The 15,411-nt window shown below is 40.6% G+C and overlaps 1 long non-coding RNA gene across 1 annotated transcript; it reads left to right on the top strand.

The window, feature by feature from the left end:
• The first annotated feature begins 654 nt into the window (after positions 1-654).
• On the top strand, positions 655-14,404 carry LOC143890003 (uncharacterized). The gene is made up of 2 exons (XR_013255098.1): positions 655-977; positions 14,098-14,404. It is a non-coding gene; the product is annotated as an uncharacterized LOC143890003 (long non-coding RNA).
• Positions 14,405-15,411: the final 1,007 nt, after the last annotated feature.

The following is a 15,411-nucleotide window of genomic DNA, read 5'->3' as shown; positions in this document are numbered from 1 at the left end:
TTTGCCAGGCGTGCTCGATTCCAATGGCACTCAAGAGCAGAAAGATGAATTCATTAAGTGGCTTGAAAATGACGAAATGGCCAAATACTTTATCTTGGCCTCGATGACTAATGTGCTGCAATGCAACAACAGTACTAGAGTTTGCCAACAGCTAGGGATATAATGATGAGCGTTAAGGAGATGTTTGGAGAGCAAAATTGCACTACCAGACAGTTGGCGATGAAGGACCTTATATCCACCAACCTGGTGAAGGGCACGCTAGTCAGGGAACACATGCTCAGGATGATGGGATTTCTGAGTAAGCTTGAACAAGTTGGAGGCAACGATGTCTGTACTACTGAATTTACTTCAGTTGGTAGATCTCCTGAAAAGGAATGAGAAGCCTACCTTCAATACCAAGGGCTCAAAGAAGCAAAGTGGGTTAGTCTCATTATCAAAACTTGGTAGTTGAGAGCTTACCTTATTTTTTCTCTTTTAATTGGCTGTTGAGAGCTTTTCGGGAATTGTAATAGCTTTTGACAGCTGGTTAAATAATCTAAAACAATGTGAGTTAGTCTCATTATCAAAACTTGGTAGTGAGAATATCAGGAGCGTTACTATTTATACATACAACAACCTAATAGGTAAATAATTTCACTAACTTTTTATATTTAGTTTGTCAAAATTAACTTATCGACACAGGTGTGTTGGAACCGTTTTCTCTTGTCTGAAATATTTTCTAAAATGATGACCATATCCCTTGTATAGAACAGCTGTACAAGTGGAAAATAGAGCTGTTGGGAACAAAAGGACACAAGCGTGTCCCATATTCCTATTAAAATTCCACCTTCTCCTTAGTAGCAGAAAAAAAGGAGTTTTGGAGCTGGTGGAAAATGGTGAAGGTAGCAACATATTTCGCAATGACTCTGGGGGCCTTCGTATTTTGGCAGTCGATGGACAAGCTCCATGTCTGGATCGCTCTCCACCAGGACGAAAAGGTCACTTCCACTGCACACCCCCTTTATTACATTTTGACTTTAGGAAATTGTATGCAATTTTTTAAGATTTAGGTATTGTATATGGGCAGATCTCAGGTTTTAGAAGAAACGAGAATAACCTATTTAGAGGAACTCTTGCTAATGCTTTCATATTTTTCAAAATTAGTGATTTTGGCTAACTGGTATAAGGTACCCATTTTTTTCTTAGATTTGCTCCATTGAAACAAATTGCTTGGGAGGCAATTTTTAACAAGTCTGTTGAAGGCTACTTAACCGTCCTTTTGATCGTGGCTAGCATGGCGAGTGAGATTAAGCAAGTTTAAGACCTTCTGAGAGTGTTTCTGTTAGGTACCTTACCAATACGCCAAAAGCCCTAGAGCTGATGCAACACATTATGCTAGGCCCTTTAGTTTGGTCCTACCTAGTCCCATACCTAAGCAGGCCCCCACTTAGGACCGTAACATATGTTGATGAAAATGTTGTGGGGATGAACATTGGTGGAGATGTAGAAGAAAATTATGCTTCAAGCCGCATTATGATGTCGATTTGCTTAAGATTATGTTTGCCCTGACCAGTTGAAAGATGTGCAAAGGGGATCCACGAGTTCACCTTTTCACCAACAACGAGTCCCTTCAGCTGTTCGGAATTCGTCCTCCCCGGTTCCTGCTCCCAATTGGAAGAGTCGGTTAGATTTTCTGTCATGTACTTTGGGTCAGAGGTGGAACCATGGCGCTTAAGCCATTACTTTGGTAACTCATTTCATAACTGTGCTCTGATCACTACCCGAGGATGTGTTATTGAACAATGCAAGAGGGCTGAAACTGAGATAGATTGCGAAGAAAGATGGTAGTGTTTCTTCTTTGATTTGCAAATATGGAGATGGGTGTAGTCATATTGCTTTTCGTTAGAGGAGAAGCTAAGAGGTCAGACTAAGTCCCCTTCGAGGAGAGGTAGAAGGCTATATTTCATGGAAAATTGGAAATGGTGCAAGAATTGCCAGTACAATGATTTGGATTATTGTGCTCCACATGATTACTGTATTTTGGATTTTTATTTCATTGCTGGAACACCCCTATTCAATCGCTTAAAAGATTGGGAGGCTCTGTGTCTCTCCACCACATCTTATTTGAGGATGCTGTCTTTTGCCCAGGTTTGGCTGTTCAAGTGGATTGTGAGAGGGTGAATACCTTGTCTGCCCCGACAATGGTAATGACATTCTTTGATGATCATAAAAATAGTTGCTGATTTTGAACCCATAAGTAGTTTGCCATCACTGGAGCATGTTTGGGAATTGTTTCCGTTGGGGCCGAATCTTTCGATGGGGAGATGGTTGTGCATTGGTCTTTGCAGGGTTAATGCTTTTTGCTGGTTGGTTCCATTATCACAAAGTTGCCCTAAAATTGGCTTTGTTCCAAGATGTAGAATTTATGTATACCACTTAGCTAGCGGGGTTTCTTTCCTGGGCGGGACACCAAGTACATGTTTCTTTACCGATTAACTAATTTCTAGACGCCGGGGTGGGGGGTGTTCTAAGAAATGATAGTAGGGAGATGATTTGGGCCTTCGAGGGTCCCGTTGGTGAAGCGGATGCTAATGAAGCAGAGGTTAGGGCAGTGTATCAAAGATTTAAGTTGATAGATAAAAATAGCTTTGATACGGCGGTGGTTGAAGGAGACTCCTTGCATGTGATTCGGTGGCTCAATTGCCTGCGTCCTTATCCTTGGAGATGTGCTAGATTCTTTGACAAGATCCAAGATTGGGTTCGAGCATGTCCGTCATTCCGCTAATAGGATGGCCAATGGGCTTGCTGTTCAAGGGATGGAGATGGGAGATTTGGAGCTTTTTGACTTTTTGCCGCCTTGATTTTCTTCTTTTTGTTTTCTTCGTTGTTGTTTGGCCTTTTTCTATTTCTTTTTCTGTATTTGACCATCTCAGTCCCTGTCTTAATGAAATCTCCAAAGCCCAACCATTCAAAAATAAAAAATAAAAAAATTTGTAGACGCTGGAGTGGAACTTAAAAGGATTTCACTTCCTCATGAATTTATCTTGAATCAGGATTTTTTGGCTCAACTTTTTACCAGTTTGCCTATTATTATCACCTGGACACCCCATTATGCTTTCATTTTTTTTTTTTTTGTATTAAATCTTATAAAAATATTTATAACAACAAAAGGCAGGCCCACCCTGTTTTTGTATACAACAAAAGGCAGGCCCACCCAATTTGGGCTGCCTTGTGCTACCTCGAATTGTCTTATGACTCGTCAATTGGATGAATATTTTGAAATCATTGTCAAGGAGCAAGTTATCCCTTCTCACTGCCAATTGTTCCCTAGATCTATCTCCCCGTTATATCAACTAATCTTATTCTTGGATCTTATTCGTGATATTGAGAAACGATCAACATCAGTAGATATCGCTATGGATTCTCTTAATTTCTGAAACCTAGAGAGTTGTTGTGTTGCTTTTTCTATTGCAAAGGTTGTTCAAGATGTCTTGTAATGGGAGTGCGACTAGGTTCTCAATTTCAATTATTGAAATTGACAAAGCCTTACAAGTTGGTTTTTTTCTTGGTTGATCCGAGTTATTGGTAAGGTTAGGTAGGGATTCAAATGGGTACAACCTGATTCAGATTGTGTTTAGCCCCTGTTTTACCGTTAGGCCTGGGTTGCCAGGACTAAAACCCAAGGCTCTCAACCTAATCCAAACAGTTCTGATGTGGTTTGGATGGGGTTCTTGTTCAGTTTCCAAGATCATTTATAAATCAGACCAGGTTTGGGAGACCATAGTTCAGATTGAACCTGATTTGTTGGCAATGCTAGTGGTAGGGGAGATCTTGTTAGTCAAAGAGTGAACTATTTTGGAAATATGGGATGTAGTTGCCAAGTTCAAATGTTTTTGTAGGGGCTATCACATCTAGATCTGGTAACTAAAAAGGGTTGAAGTAGTCATTTTTCGCAGTTGTGGCCTTTGCCGCATTGTAGATCCCAAGTGTTAGTGCCCCTGGTTACTCGGCATAAGGTAAGTTCTAATCTCATTAGTTTATTTAATCGATTTATTTTTTCTATGTGAAAGAGAGGCGGGGAAGGGGGGTGGCGTTCCACCTGATACTCGTAAGATCTCAATCCTATCAGTCACAACCACTTAACAAATTGGTCTCGTGCTCCAGGTTTCATCATACGATTTGTTCCTTATGTAGCAATTGATAAACACCAGTGATGGAAGTAAACTACCAGGAATCCACCAAAACTAGGATTTCATTTGCAGATCACAAAGAGAGGGAGGCCTTGGGAATAGAAGGCTAAGAACAATGAACAAGGCCTTACTTGGTAAAACGGATTTGGAAATTTGGAGAGGATAGAGATGCCAAGTGCAGAAGCCCTATAATTGCTAAATATGGCTCATGATCGGGAGGTTGGATGATGATTGATTAGTTTAGAGGCCAACGGATTAAACTTTGGAGGGAAGTCATGAAGTTCTTACATCTGTTCCAAAATGGGATTCATTTCAGGGAAGATGATGGGTCGACGATTAGATTTAGGTGGAAGATGTTGACAATTGCCTCGGGCGGGGATCAGAATGGTTCTGTGATGCTATGGCCATCCATGGAATGCAGGCTCGTCAAGTGTCAATCGTCTCGATTCTATTATGCTACATACAGCAGTAACACCTCATAGCGGTTGGGTCTGTGTCTCACTGAGCTAGAGCCACCTTTTGGACTGGATTGCTTCCTTATATCTGGTAGGACAAAATCGGGATGAAAATCTAACTTTGCACTTTCTGTGCTGCCACTGGTTGCAAACCATTCTACAGGAAGTGGAGTCTTCAATCTCTAATAGCCTGGTTGCGAACCAGATCGGGAGGCTTTGTGTCTCTCTACAACCTCATATTTGAGGATACTGTCTTTTGCCCAGGCTTGGGTGTTCAAGTGGATTGTGAGACGGTGAATACCTCTTTTGCCCGACAATGGTAATGACATTCTTTGGGTGTGTAGGCGGCCAAAATCCCCCACCAATAACATCCACCGATCTACCACTGGCGAACACACGGAAATACCCAAGATCTTGCACAACAAGAAGGAGAAAATATATGCCAACAAACCACAACTACAAAAGGGAGCAAATCACAAGCAACCACAAGAAGACAAGAATATACGTGGTTCACCACAATGGGGTACTCCACGGGCAAGACAACATAAAAATTCACTATTTAGAACCAATAGTACAATGTTATCTCTACCGGTAAAATTCACGGATAAAACCCTTCTCTCCAACCTTCTATGCAACCCCGAAGCAACCCTCAAATCTCTACACCAAGTATGAGGAAAACTCCTTTGGAAAACTCTCCAATACAATGCTTCTCTTGCTATGAAGAAAACTCTATGGAAAATAAGAATAATGGAAGAATAAGATTATACCTCCAGAAGAACCTTGCTTTTGCTTCACCACAAAAGCACTCCAAGACCCCCTAGAGAAAACCCTTCTTGCCTTGCTCTAACCTTTCTTCTTACCTTCAAGATGAAGAACCTTGCTTTTGCTTCACCACAAAAGCCCTCCTAAAGCCCCAAGAGAAAAAACCCCTCTTCTTTTCCTAGATTTTCTCCTCTCATCCTTGAGTAGAAGAACCACCTTAAGTGACCAAGAATAAGAAGAGAAATCCTTGCTCTTGTTTCACCACAAAAAACCTTCCTGATATCCGAGAAGGAAAGTATGTACCAAACAAAGTCACTCACAAACCGGATATTCTTGAAGAGGAAGTTGTTCTCTTTAGGAATGAAGGATGGTTCAAATGTTTCCAACCATCAAAATGAGTTTAACAACATTCTTTGTCGATTGGAAAGCGTTGAAGAGAAGATGAAAGATGGAGACAAAGTAGTAATTTTACTTTTGATGCTTCCCTTGACTATGATTCGGTGTGTAGTACTTTACTTGCCGAAGAACTCCAGAGAAAGGGTTCTTTAGGGAGTTCACTAGAAGTTGGAATTGTGGTGAAAGTGGACACTTCAAAAGGAATTGTTCAAGAAAGAAGAAATTAGATTTCGAAAAAGGCTTTAACTGTGGAAGTAACAAAGGCAAAGAGAAGATAGGTGGAGATTCTAAGGAGGCAAACCAAGTGGAGGTAGCCACATCCGGTGTTATAGAGGATGAGGTGTTGGTGGGGGGTTGTAATCTGAAAATTCATCAAAATTTAGTTCTTGACATGGGCGCTACTCATCATATGTGCCCACATAGATCTTGGTTTAGCACATATGAGCCGTGTGAAGGAGGCTTGGTGAAGATGGGAAATAACTCAACTAGTAGAAAACTTGGTGTTGGCTCGGTTCGTTTGAGGATGTTTGATGGGATGATCTGCACACTTGAGAATGTCCGGCATGTTACAGGTCTGTCAAAGGGTTTGATTTCTTTGCCTACTTTGGATTTGGAGGGTTGTAAATTTTCGGGTGGAGAAAGAGTCCTCAAAGTTTCCAAAGGGGCTCTTGTAATCATGAAGGGAGTCCGGGTTGGGCTCTTTTACAAGTTATTGGTAGGTGCCGTAGTTGATGATGTTGCAAATATGATGGTTGGCAAAGGCTATGGAAGAAGAAATGCAAGCGCTCTTTAAAAGAACAAAGACATGGTATTCGATGGTGTTGCCAAAAGGTCGAAAGTGTCTTGGTTTCAAGGAGGGCTTATTAAGCCGGTGATTATGCATCAAGGTTGAGATTGTTGAAATGATGATGTATAATCACCTCCACTTTTTTGTATTTCTTTTGTTTTCTTCTTTCGTTCTTGGAGTGGTCCCACTTGGTCTTTAAGGGGTATGTTGTAAATACATAAAGGCAAAAAAGGGTTTAAAAGAAGAGTTAGAGATCTTGTGAGGCTTTTAGAAGAGAAGAGATGAAAAATCTAGAGCAAGGTAAGAAGGTTTTCTCTTGGGGCTCTAGATGAGTTTTTTGTGATGAAACAAGAACAAGAATTTCTCTTCTTATTCTTGGTTACTCAAGGTGGTTCTTCTACTGAAGGGTGAGAGGAGAAAATCTAGGGAAAGAAGTGTGGGTTTTCTCTTGGGGCTTTAGGAGGGCTTTTGTGGTGAAGCAAAAGCAAGGTTCTTCATCTTGAGTGTAAGAAAAAAGGTTAGAGCAAGGCAATAGGGGTTTTCTCTTGGGGGCTCTTGGAGTGCTTTTGTGGTAAAGCAAAAGCAAGGTTCTTCTTGGAGGTATAATCTTCTTCTCCCATTGTTCTTCTTCTCCATAGAGTTTTCTTCATTGCAAGAGAAGCATTTCCAGAGGGGTTTTCTTCATATTCAGTGTAGAAATTTGAGGGTTGCTTCGGGGTTGCATAGAAGGTTGGAGAGAAGGATTTTATCCGTGGATTTTACCGATAGAGATAGCATTGTACTATTGGTTCTAAATAGTGGATTTTACTGTTGCCTTGTCTGTGGAGTAGCCCATTGTGGTGAACCACGTATATTCTTGTCTTCTTGTGGTTGATTGTGATTTGCTCCCTTTTGTAATTGTGGTTTGTTGGCACATATTTTCTCCATGTTGTTGGGCAAGATCTTGGGTATTTCCGTGTTCGCCGGTGGTGGATCGGCTAGCTTTTAGGGGTGAGTTGTACCCGGTTAAATCCCTTACAAATGGTATAATAGCTCAGGGTGTGGTAACCATGGTTTGCCTTCGAGGGCGGGAATGTCCCTCAAGGAAGATCTAGGAAACCCCGGTGCAGTATCTCGTGGTTCCCACATTGCCGCTGCGTGGAGGGGCGAGATTGTCCATGTTGCTTTTGTGTGGAGGGGGGAGATTGTTGGGGTTCCATGCAAAAGCAAATAGTCCCTCATTGGATAAATGAAATGGATGGGGATGGGTTATAAGGGAATGTGCACCCTCCCTCTAACGGCTAGCTTTTAGGGGTGAGTTCTACCCGATTAAATTCCCAACAGGGTAGATAATGGGAAGCTTCAAAATAGTTGCTTATTTTGAACCCCAAGTGGTTTGGCATCACTGGAGTGGGTTTGGGAACTGTTTGGGGATGCATCTTTCAATGGGCAAATGGTTGTGCATTGGTTTTTGCAGGGTTAATGGTTTTTGCCAGTTGGTTGTACCAGTGTTTCAAAACGCGTATGCATGTCAAAACGTAGTTGAAGAAAATCCTAGTCGGCTTAGCACGGCGCAGTCGAGTACTCGGGTAACGCGGCTGAGTACTCGATTGACACGGTCATAACTTGAGAGTCAAAAGAGTTTTTATTGACTCCATAGAGCAAAATGAGGAACACGACGGAAAAACATGGAACGTGGCCATGGGAAAAAGGAGTTGACTCGGGGGAGTCCACGATGATGCGGGGGAGTTTCAAAACTATGGGTTCCACTATCACAAAGCTGCTCTAAAATTGACTTGGGTCTCTTTCTTGGGCGGCACACCAAGTACATGTTTCTTTACCGATTAACCAATTTCTAGACGTTGGAGTGGATCTTAAAGAGATACCACTTCCTTGTGAATTTATCTTAAATCATGATCTTTTGGCTCAAATGTTTCCCATTTGTGCCCATCACTATCGCTTGGCCACCCCAGCCTGGGCTGCCTTGCTCTGCTTGCTTTTTTATTGTAATAAATCTCATAAAAATATTTATAGACTACTGATGTTTTCACTACCATGTTTTGTATGCACTAACTCTTTCTTCTTCTTTTTTAATGATTTGCACCAAATCTTCTTGTCTTTTATTATTTAAACAGTTGTCACAGGTTATTTTTTTTAAAGTTGACAATTTTATTGATACTATGTACGATACAATGAGGACCAGGGGTCCCAACCTGCATTACATAGAATCAATTAAAGGTGGCTAGGAGTATACTCCTGGGCCAGAAAAAACAAAGAAAATCTACTAATCATCCACTACAGCAAGGACCACCCATCCTTGTACTGCCTTTCTGCCGAGCAAGAGGTTTCCTTCCCTAATAACTGGAGTCACCACCTAGAGAGTCTTCACCGCCCCCAAATCCAACGAAAAGTGCCATATTTGGGGGCCTCTCATGCAAGGCTTTCCTCAATACAGATTTGTCATCACCATTTAGATGGTCATTCAGTTTGGTGATGTAGGCAAGCCATTAAAATCAGAAGAGACTCATCCATGCTATACAGAATCTGAGGCTCTAGCATGTATACAACCTCGGAGACCGGGATCAGGACATCCAGAGGATCGCTGGATACCTGTCCTTCTTCCATCATACGGCAAACTCCCATCTTCATGCAGAGCTGATTATACCTCTGCCCAACCCCAAGAACCGATCCCAAAATTCTGACAAAATCCCAGAATAAAAGCTGATTACTTAGGGAAGCTGGTTTTCCCGGTTCCTCACAGGAGGCCATTACTACTACTCTAAATCCTATATTCAAAGTGGAAGGGGAGGGCCTTTTAATAATGAAGGGAAGGACTAGAGAGCCTTGGAATCTCCAATCCTAGGGAAGAGTGCTGCGAATTCTGACGACACGCCGCCCTCTTTACCAGCAAAAATTACATCCATCTACTTTTAATTGACTAAGACTTTTTCAGCCCCGGAAACACCAACTATAGATTTAGCTATAGATGGATCCAAACCTAGGGAATCTGGACCACAAGTTTAGAAGTCTAACCAATCTGTTGAAGTTCTTCTTTGCACCCGGTTTGGAACCCAAGATAGTATTCAGTTTATTCGTAATGAAACGTGCTTGGGAACTTAACCCCCTATCTGGGAGAAATGAATCATTAAAGAACCGCCAGGGGCACGGTTAACAAAATTCTTTCTGGCGTATGAAGGACGCCTCCGCTGGATATGAGGGGTAGGTTTCTTGGGACTCGCCAACATACCCAAAAAATCTTTATTTCTCTATTCAACTACCATCATGCCTTTTTCTGGAAAAGCTAACGGCTCAAACTCAGGCCTCCCAGCATGGGAATTTGAACTTGAATTTGAAATTCTAATGGGGCCCAACGGCTCAACAGGCAAGGGGATCGCCTACAATTACCAAAAAGCTCTCAGAAGCCAATTAAAAAGAAAAGACAAGATTAGTTTGTGCAATTTTTAAAACATGGTGTGCCAATGTTGGGAGCCTATTTATAAGATTAGTTAAATGTCTCGTGTGAACAAAGCAAGGCAGCCACCCAAGTGGGGCTGCCTTATGCCACCCTGAATTGTCTTATGACTAGTCTATTAGATGACTTTTGGAAATCACTATTAAGGAACAAGTGATCCTTTCTCTCACTACCAGTTGTTCTATCTACTACTCTTATTATTGCATCTTATTCGTGATATTGAGAAAAGATCAGTATCAATAAATATCTCTATGGATTCTCCTAATTTCTGAAACCCAGAGAGTTGTTGCATTACTTTTTCTATTGCAAAGGTTGTTCAAGATGTCTGTTAATAGGAGTGCGACTAGGTTCTTAATTTCAACTATTGACATTGACAAAGCCTTACAAGTGGTTTTTTTACTGGTTGATCCTAGTCATTGCTATGATTAGTTAGGGTTTCAAATGGGTACAACCTGATTTAGATTGAGTTTGGGCCAAATTTTACCTTTAGGCTTGGGTTGTCAGGATTAAGACCCAAGGTGCCCAACCTACACTGAACAGGGTCGGTGTGGTTTGGATGGTTTTTTGGCTTAGTTTCCAAGGTCGTTTAGAAATCAGTCCAGGTTTGGGCAAGTTAGGGTTTCAAATGGGTACAACCTGATTTAGATTGAGTTTGGGCCAAATTTTACCTTTAGGCTTGGGTTGTCAGGATTAAGACCCAAGGTGCCCAACCTACACTGAACAGGGTCGGTGTGGTTTGGATGGTTTTTTGGCTTAGTTTCCAAGGTCGTTTAGAAATCAGTCCAGGTTTGGGCAGACCATAGCTCCACCTGATACTTGTAAGATCTTAACCCTATCAGTCGCAGCCACCTAACCACTTGGTTGTGCTCAAGGTTTCATCATTCTATTTGTTCTTTATGTAGCAATTGATGAACACCAATGATGCAAGTAAACTACCAGGAATCCACCAAACTAGGATTTCATTTGCAGACCACAAAGATAGGCAGGCCATGGGAATAGAAGACTAAGAACAATGAACAACGCCTTATTTGGTAAAACGAATTTGGAAATTTGGAGAGAATAGAGATGCCATGTGGAGAAGGGTTGTAATTGCTAAATATGGCTCATGATCGGGAGTGTGGACACTGGTAGCTCAGTTTAGAGGCCAACAAATTACACTCTTGAGGGACTTCATGAAGTTCTTACATCTGTTCCAAATGGGATTCGTTTCAGTGCAGACGATGGATCGACAATTAGATTTTGGGTGGAGGATGCCAACAATTGCCTCGGGCGGGGATTGGAGTGGTTCTGTGATGCAATGATCCTTGTAATCCAGGCTCGGCAGGTGTCAATTGGCCTGATTCTATTCTGCTACGTACAACAGGAACACCTCATTGCGGTTGGGTCTGTGTCTCCCTCAGCTAGAGCCACCTTTTGGACTGGATTTCTTCCTCAGATCTTGTAAGACAAATTCGGGATGATATCTAGCTTTGGGCAGTCTGGGCTGCCAATGGCTGAGAACCAGTAAGCAGGGAGTGGAGTCTTCTGTCTCTAATAGCCTGGTTTTACCCTATCGAATTGTATCCTGAGCTGTGCCTGGTAAGTGGATGTAGTTTGTTGAGATAGGTAGTTATTTGTAAGTATGAATGGGTGAGGGTTGGAAGGTGTGTGGCTCTTTGCTGTATGAGTTGTGCATTTGGTGGGACACCTCAGCCCCATTTTTGTATTACGCTTGCAACTTCTAATGAAATGCAGCCTTTCAGGAAAAAAACATGTTCTTTTTTAAGCATCAATGTTGTAAACCAACTGAAGCCTCAGTTAGCTTAACATCAAATGGATTTTAAAACGTCACAAGATACACATACAAATAAAAATCCTAGGGCAACCCCTTTCAAATAAGATGAAATAAACTACAAGTAAAAACACGTTTGTAATAAGATAAAAAAAACTACAAGTGAGTTTATAATTGTAGAAACTAAAACTACTTTCATTGAAAGGACAAATCCTGATAAAGTATAGCTACTTTAGTTCTATTTATAGCCTCTGATGCTAACCTATAAGCATTATTATTACTCTCTCCTACATATTACCAAAGGAAATATTTAAAGATCTAGTAATGTTGTTAGTCTCATCTGTAATGTGAGCAAGGCTTAAAGATCAAGTAATTTTGTTAATCTCATCTGTAATGCAAGCAACCCTCCGAGGTCCTCAAGTTATGAATAGATTCGCAAGAGCATGTTAGTCAAATTTCCCTCCACCAAAAGCCTGTGCACCATCTCATTAATGAATATTCAGAGACTCGTAGAAGAGTACACCTACTGTCGAATTTGAGTCTTTCATAGCTATAGTCCGCAAGAAAGCCTTCATAATCTCTCCCTTGACATTCTTAATGCTCTTCCGACCCACGCAACCAGTTCCGGATTTCCCAAAGAACTACCATCAAAGTTGAATCTTGACATTTGGCTGAGAGCCTATTTGTCAATTCGATTATGTTTCAGGTGGAATTTTTGGAACATTCTGTTCCAAAATGGATTCTGAAACAAAGCTCTTCAGCCAGAGTTCAAGAAATTCCGGTCTGTTTCAGCCATTGTTCCGAAAATTTCAGTTGGAGCACCCCCATTCCAGATGGAATCGTGAAAAAAATGTGGGGAAAAACTAAATATAACATTTTCTTATTTTCCTATTTTGTCCCCAAAATATGAATGTCTTAATTCTGCTGATGGGCTTATGATGTCATTTGCCCTTTCGAAATGAATGGGAGGATTAAAATCCATCAAACCCCCTTCTTCGGGTTAGATTTAGGTTCTTTTGTTTCCCAAGAGCCTAAACCGAGGTTGAAGTCGAATATTTTTGTCATATTTTCATTCTTGATCTATAATTTTGGTTCCACAGCACCATTTATGGTCTAAATATTTTCCATTTTTATTTTCTTTATTCATTTTTCAATTTTTCCTCCATGTAGCAACTTTTCCATAATGAAACACCAGAACGGGCAAAACACTTGAACAATCCAATCTAATAGAGAAATAGAACGGCCATCGACGGATTTGACAAATAAGGCTGACAGGGAATCCATCTCAACTCCTATACTCTCACTAATGGTGCAGCTTCTAATAAGGCTTCTCCGACCTCTATGAAGATCTTGAATGGATAAGCCACACAGTTCTTTTCTAATGTGTGCATATTTTTTTTAATAATCCTTTGATGTTCCTTGTAATGTTTTTAACTGCTCTTCCAACAGCATTTATATTTCTCATGTTCCAAATCTCCCAAACACTGGATAAAGGAATCAGATCTGAAGGAGGTGTCCCTTAGCCCCAAGATGGACAGCTCTTCATCTGTTAAGAGGGATCAAGGTTGACTCCTTAAAGCCCATGATGGAACTATTGGAAAAAACGCACTCCACACCTCTTGAGCATTGGGGGCATGCACATGTGATAGGTGACAGCCATGCAAACGCATGAAACTTCAGCATTGTAGGTCTTATTGTGTGCATTCTTATGATGGCATGCATATGAGGTGCACGGCGGCTGGGGCACGTGGCCCTAGCTGTGTTCATGTACAAAACCTGCTTGTTTGCTGTGTTGCATCAGTACGGGTAAGAGTGTCGGAATCTATTTAGCCAACCTCAAAAAGAAAGATTTGTTGATTTGCCAAAATGTTTTAATTATTTTTACTTCAAATTTTTTACCATACTAATATGGTTATTTTTTTTGAAAAGTGAAAAAATGTATCACATACTAATATGGTTATAACTTATAACAACTAAAATATTGAAAATTTAAATGGGTGTAATTCTAAGATTTTATTTGCGTATAAAAACTTACTATTAGGATGGATAAAACTCAAAGCACATTCAGAAAAAACATATAAAAGAGATCTAGAAGTGTTGCAGAGAATCCTGAAGTATTGGAATCCGACACGCATCTGACACGGATACTTCGCCCATTAAGAAGAATCCGTGTAACATGGTTTGTTGGCTATGCATTGGAACTGCGCCTATTGTATGCTTTCACTATGTATTTAAAAACTGCTGCTTTCATGTGTAAGTTCTCTCTTTTCTTTTCCATTTATGGTTCCATCTTTTCATTGTTGCAGCAAGAAAGATTGGAAAAGGAAATGGAGATCAAGCGTGTCAGACAAGAGTTACTGGCACAAAACAAACAAAAGGAGTCTACTGCATAACCTTCTCATATTATGTGAGCCACTGTGTTATTCCCTTGACATTTCTTTTATCTGATGCCAAACTTGTCTCAGAGAGCATAATCACAAGTTGAAATTGTATGCTATATAAGCACAGGTAAGTTATCACCTCTCTTCAGAAACTGCTATGTGGTTGTTTTTTGCTATTGGAATATGTGATTCTTGTTCTGTTTTATGATTAATCTATTATTTGGACTTTTAAGATGAGTTTTTATATTATTGACGCCTGTGCAGCACTCATACAGCCTAAAATGTATATTGGGGCCCACATGAATGGATGATCTAAACCATTCAATTCTTAGTCCCTGCCATAGTTAAGCCATGCCCCAAAAATGGGGGTCATGTGATAATCCTTACCCTTTGATTTTTGGAGTTTTTCTATACCATGCCGTCTGAAAATGGGGTCCACAAATCAAAGGGTTAGGATTATCCTATGGCCTCCTTTTTGGGGCATCACCTATCTAATGCGGGACCAAAGAATGAATGGTTTAGATCATCCATTCATGTGGAACTCTATGCAATTTTTGGGGTGAACAAGCTCTGCAAATGTGTTCACCATATGCAAACTCCATTAAGATACTCTGGTTGTTAATTTGATTCTTTTCTTTTAATTTTAATTATTTGTTATGGTCCGGTCTTTTTATTGGGTAATAAAGATAATAACGAATAGAAAGGAATTATTGACTTGGACCGTGTATCAAGGGTCATTCTCCGGGAGAAGGTTCCGTCGGAACAATTATTTATTTCAGGGTACCTCGTCTCTTAAAAAAACAGAGAAAGTGTGGGGGAAATGACGAGAAGATATTGGAACATTAATTTAGAAGAGATGGTGGAAGCAGGAGTTCATTTTGGTCATGGTACTAGGAAATGGAATCCTAGAATAGAGGCTTAGGTCGTGATGAAGATAGCATAAAAGAGCCATATGCAGGGAGAGGTGGAAATGCCAGGTCTTTGAAGACTCAAAAGTATATTTGACTAGGATGCTCGGATAGGATACTTCAACTGGATCCTTCAAAACAATGTATCGGATCACATTTAATCCCTGTTCGTTGTGGATTTTGAGAATTGATTTTGAGTTCAAAACTGATTATCGGACTCAATTTAGGTTTGAGTCCAATAATCAGTTTTGGACTCACAGTCGGTTCTCAAAATCGAAAAGACAAACAGGGCCAAAATGCAATTTTGAGTCCAACAACTAGTTTTGGACCT

This window comes from Tasmannia lanceolata, unplaced genomic scaffold (genome assembly GCF_043159265.1).
Source record: "Tasmannia lanceolata isolate RefF3 unplaced genomic scaffold, GAP_Taslan_0.1 ptg000013l, whole genome shotgun sequence".
Lineage (NCBI taxonomy): Eukaryota > Viridiplantae > Streptophyta > Magnoliopsida > Canellales > Winteraceae > Tasmannia > Tasmannia lanceolata.
Note: the sequence above shows the minus strand (reverse complement) of the source record. Positions and strands in the feature narration are given on the sequence as shown.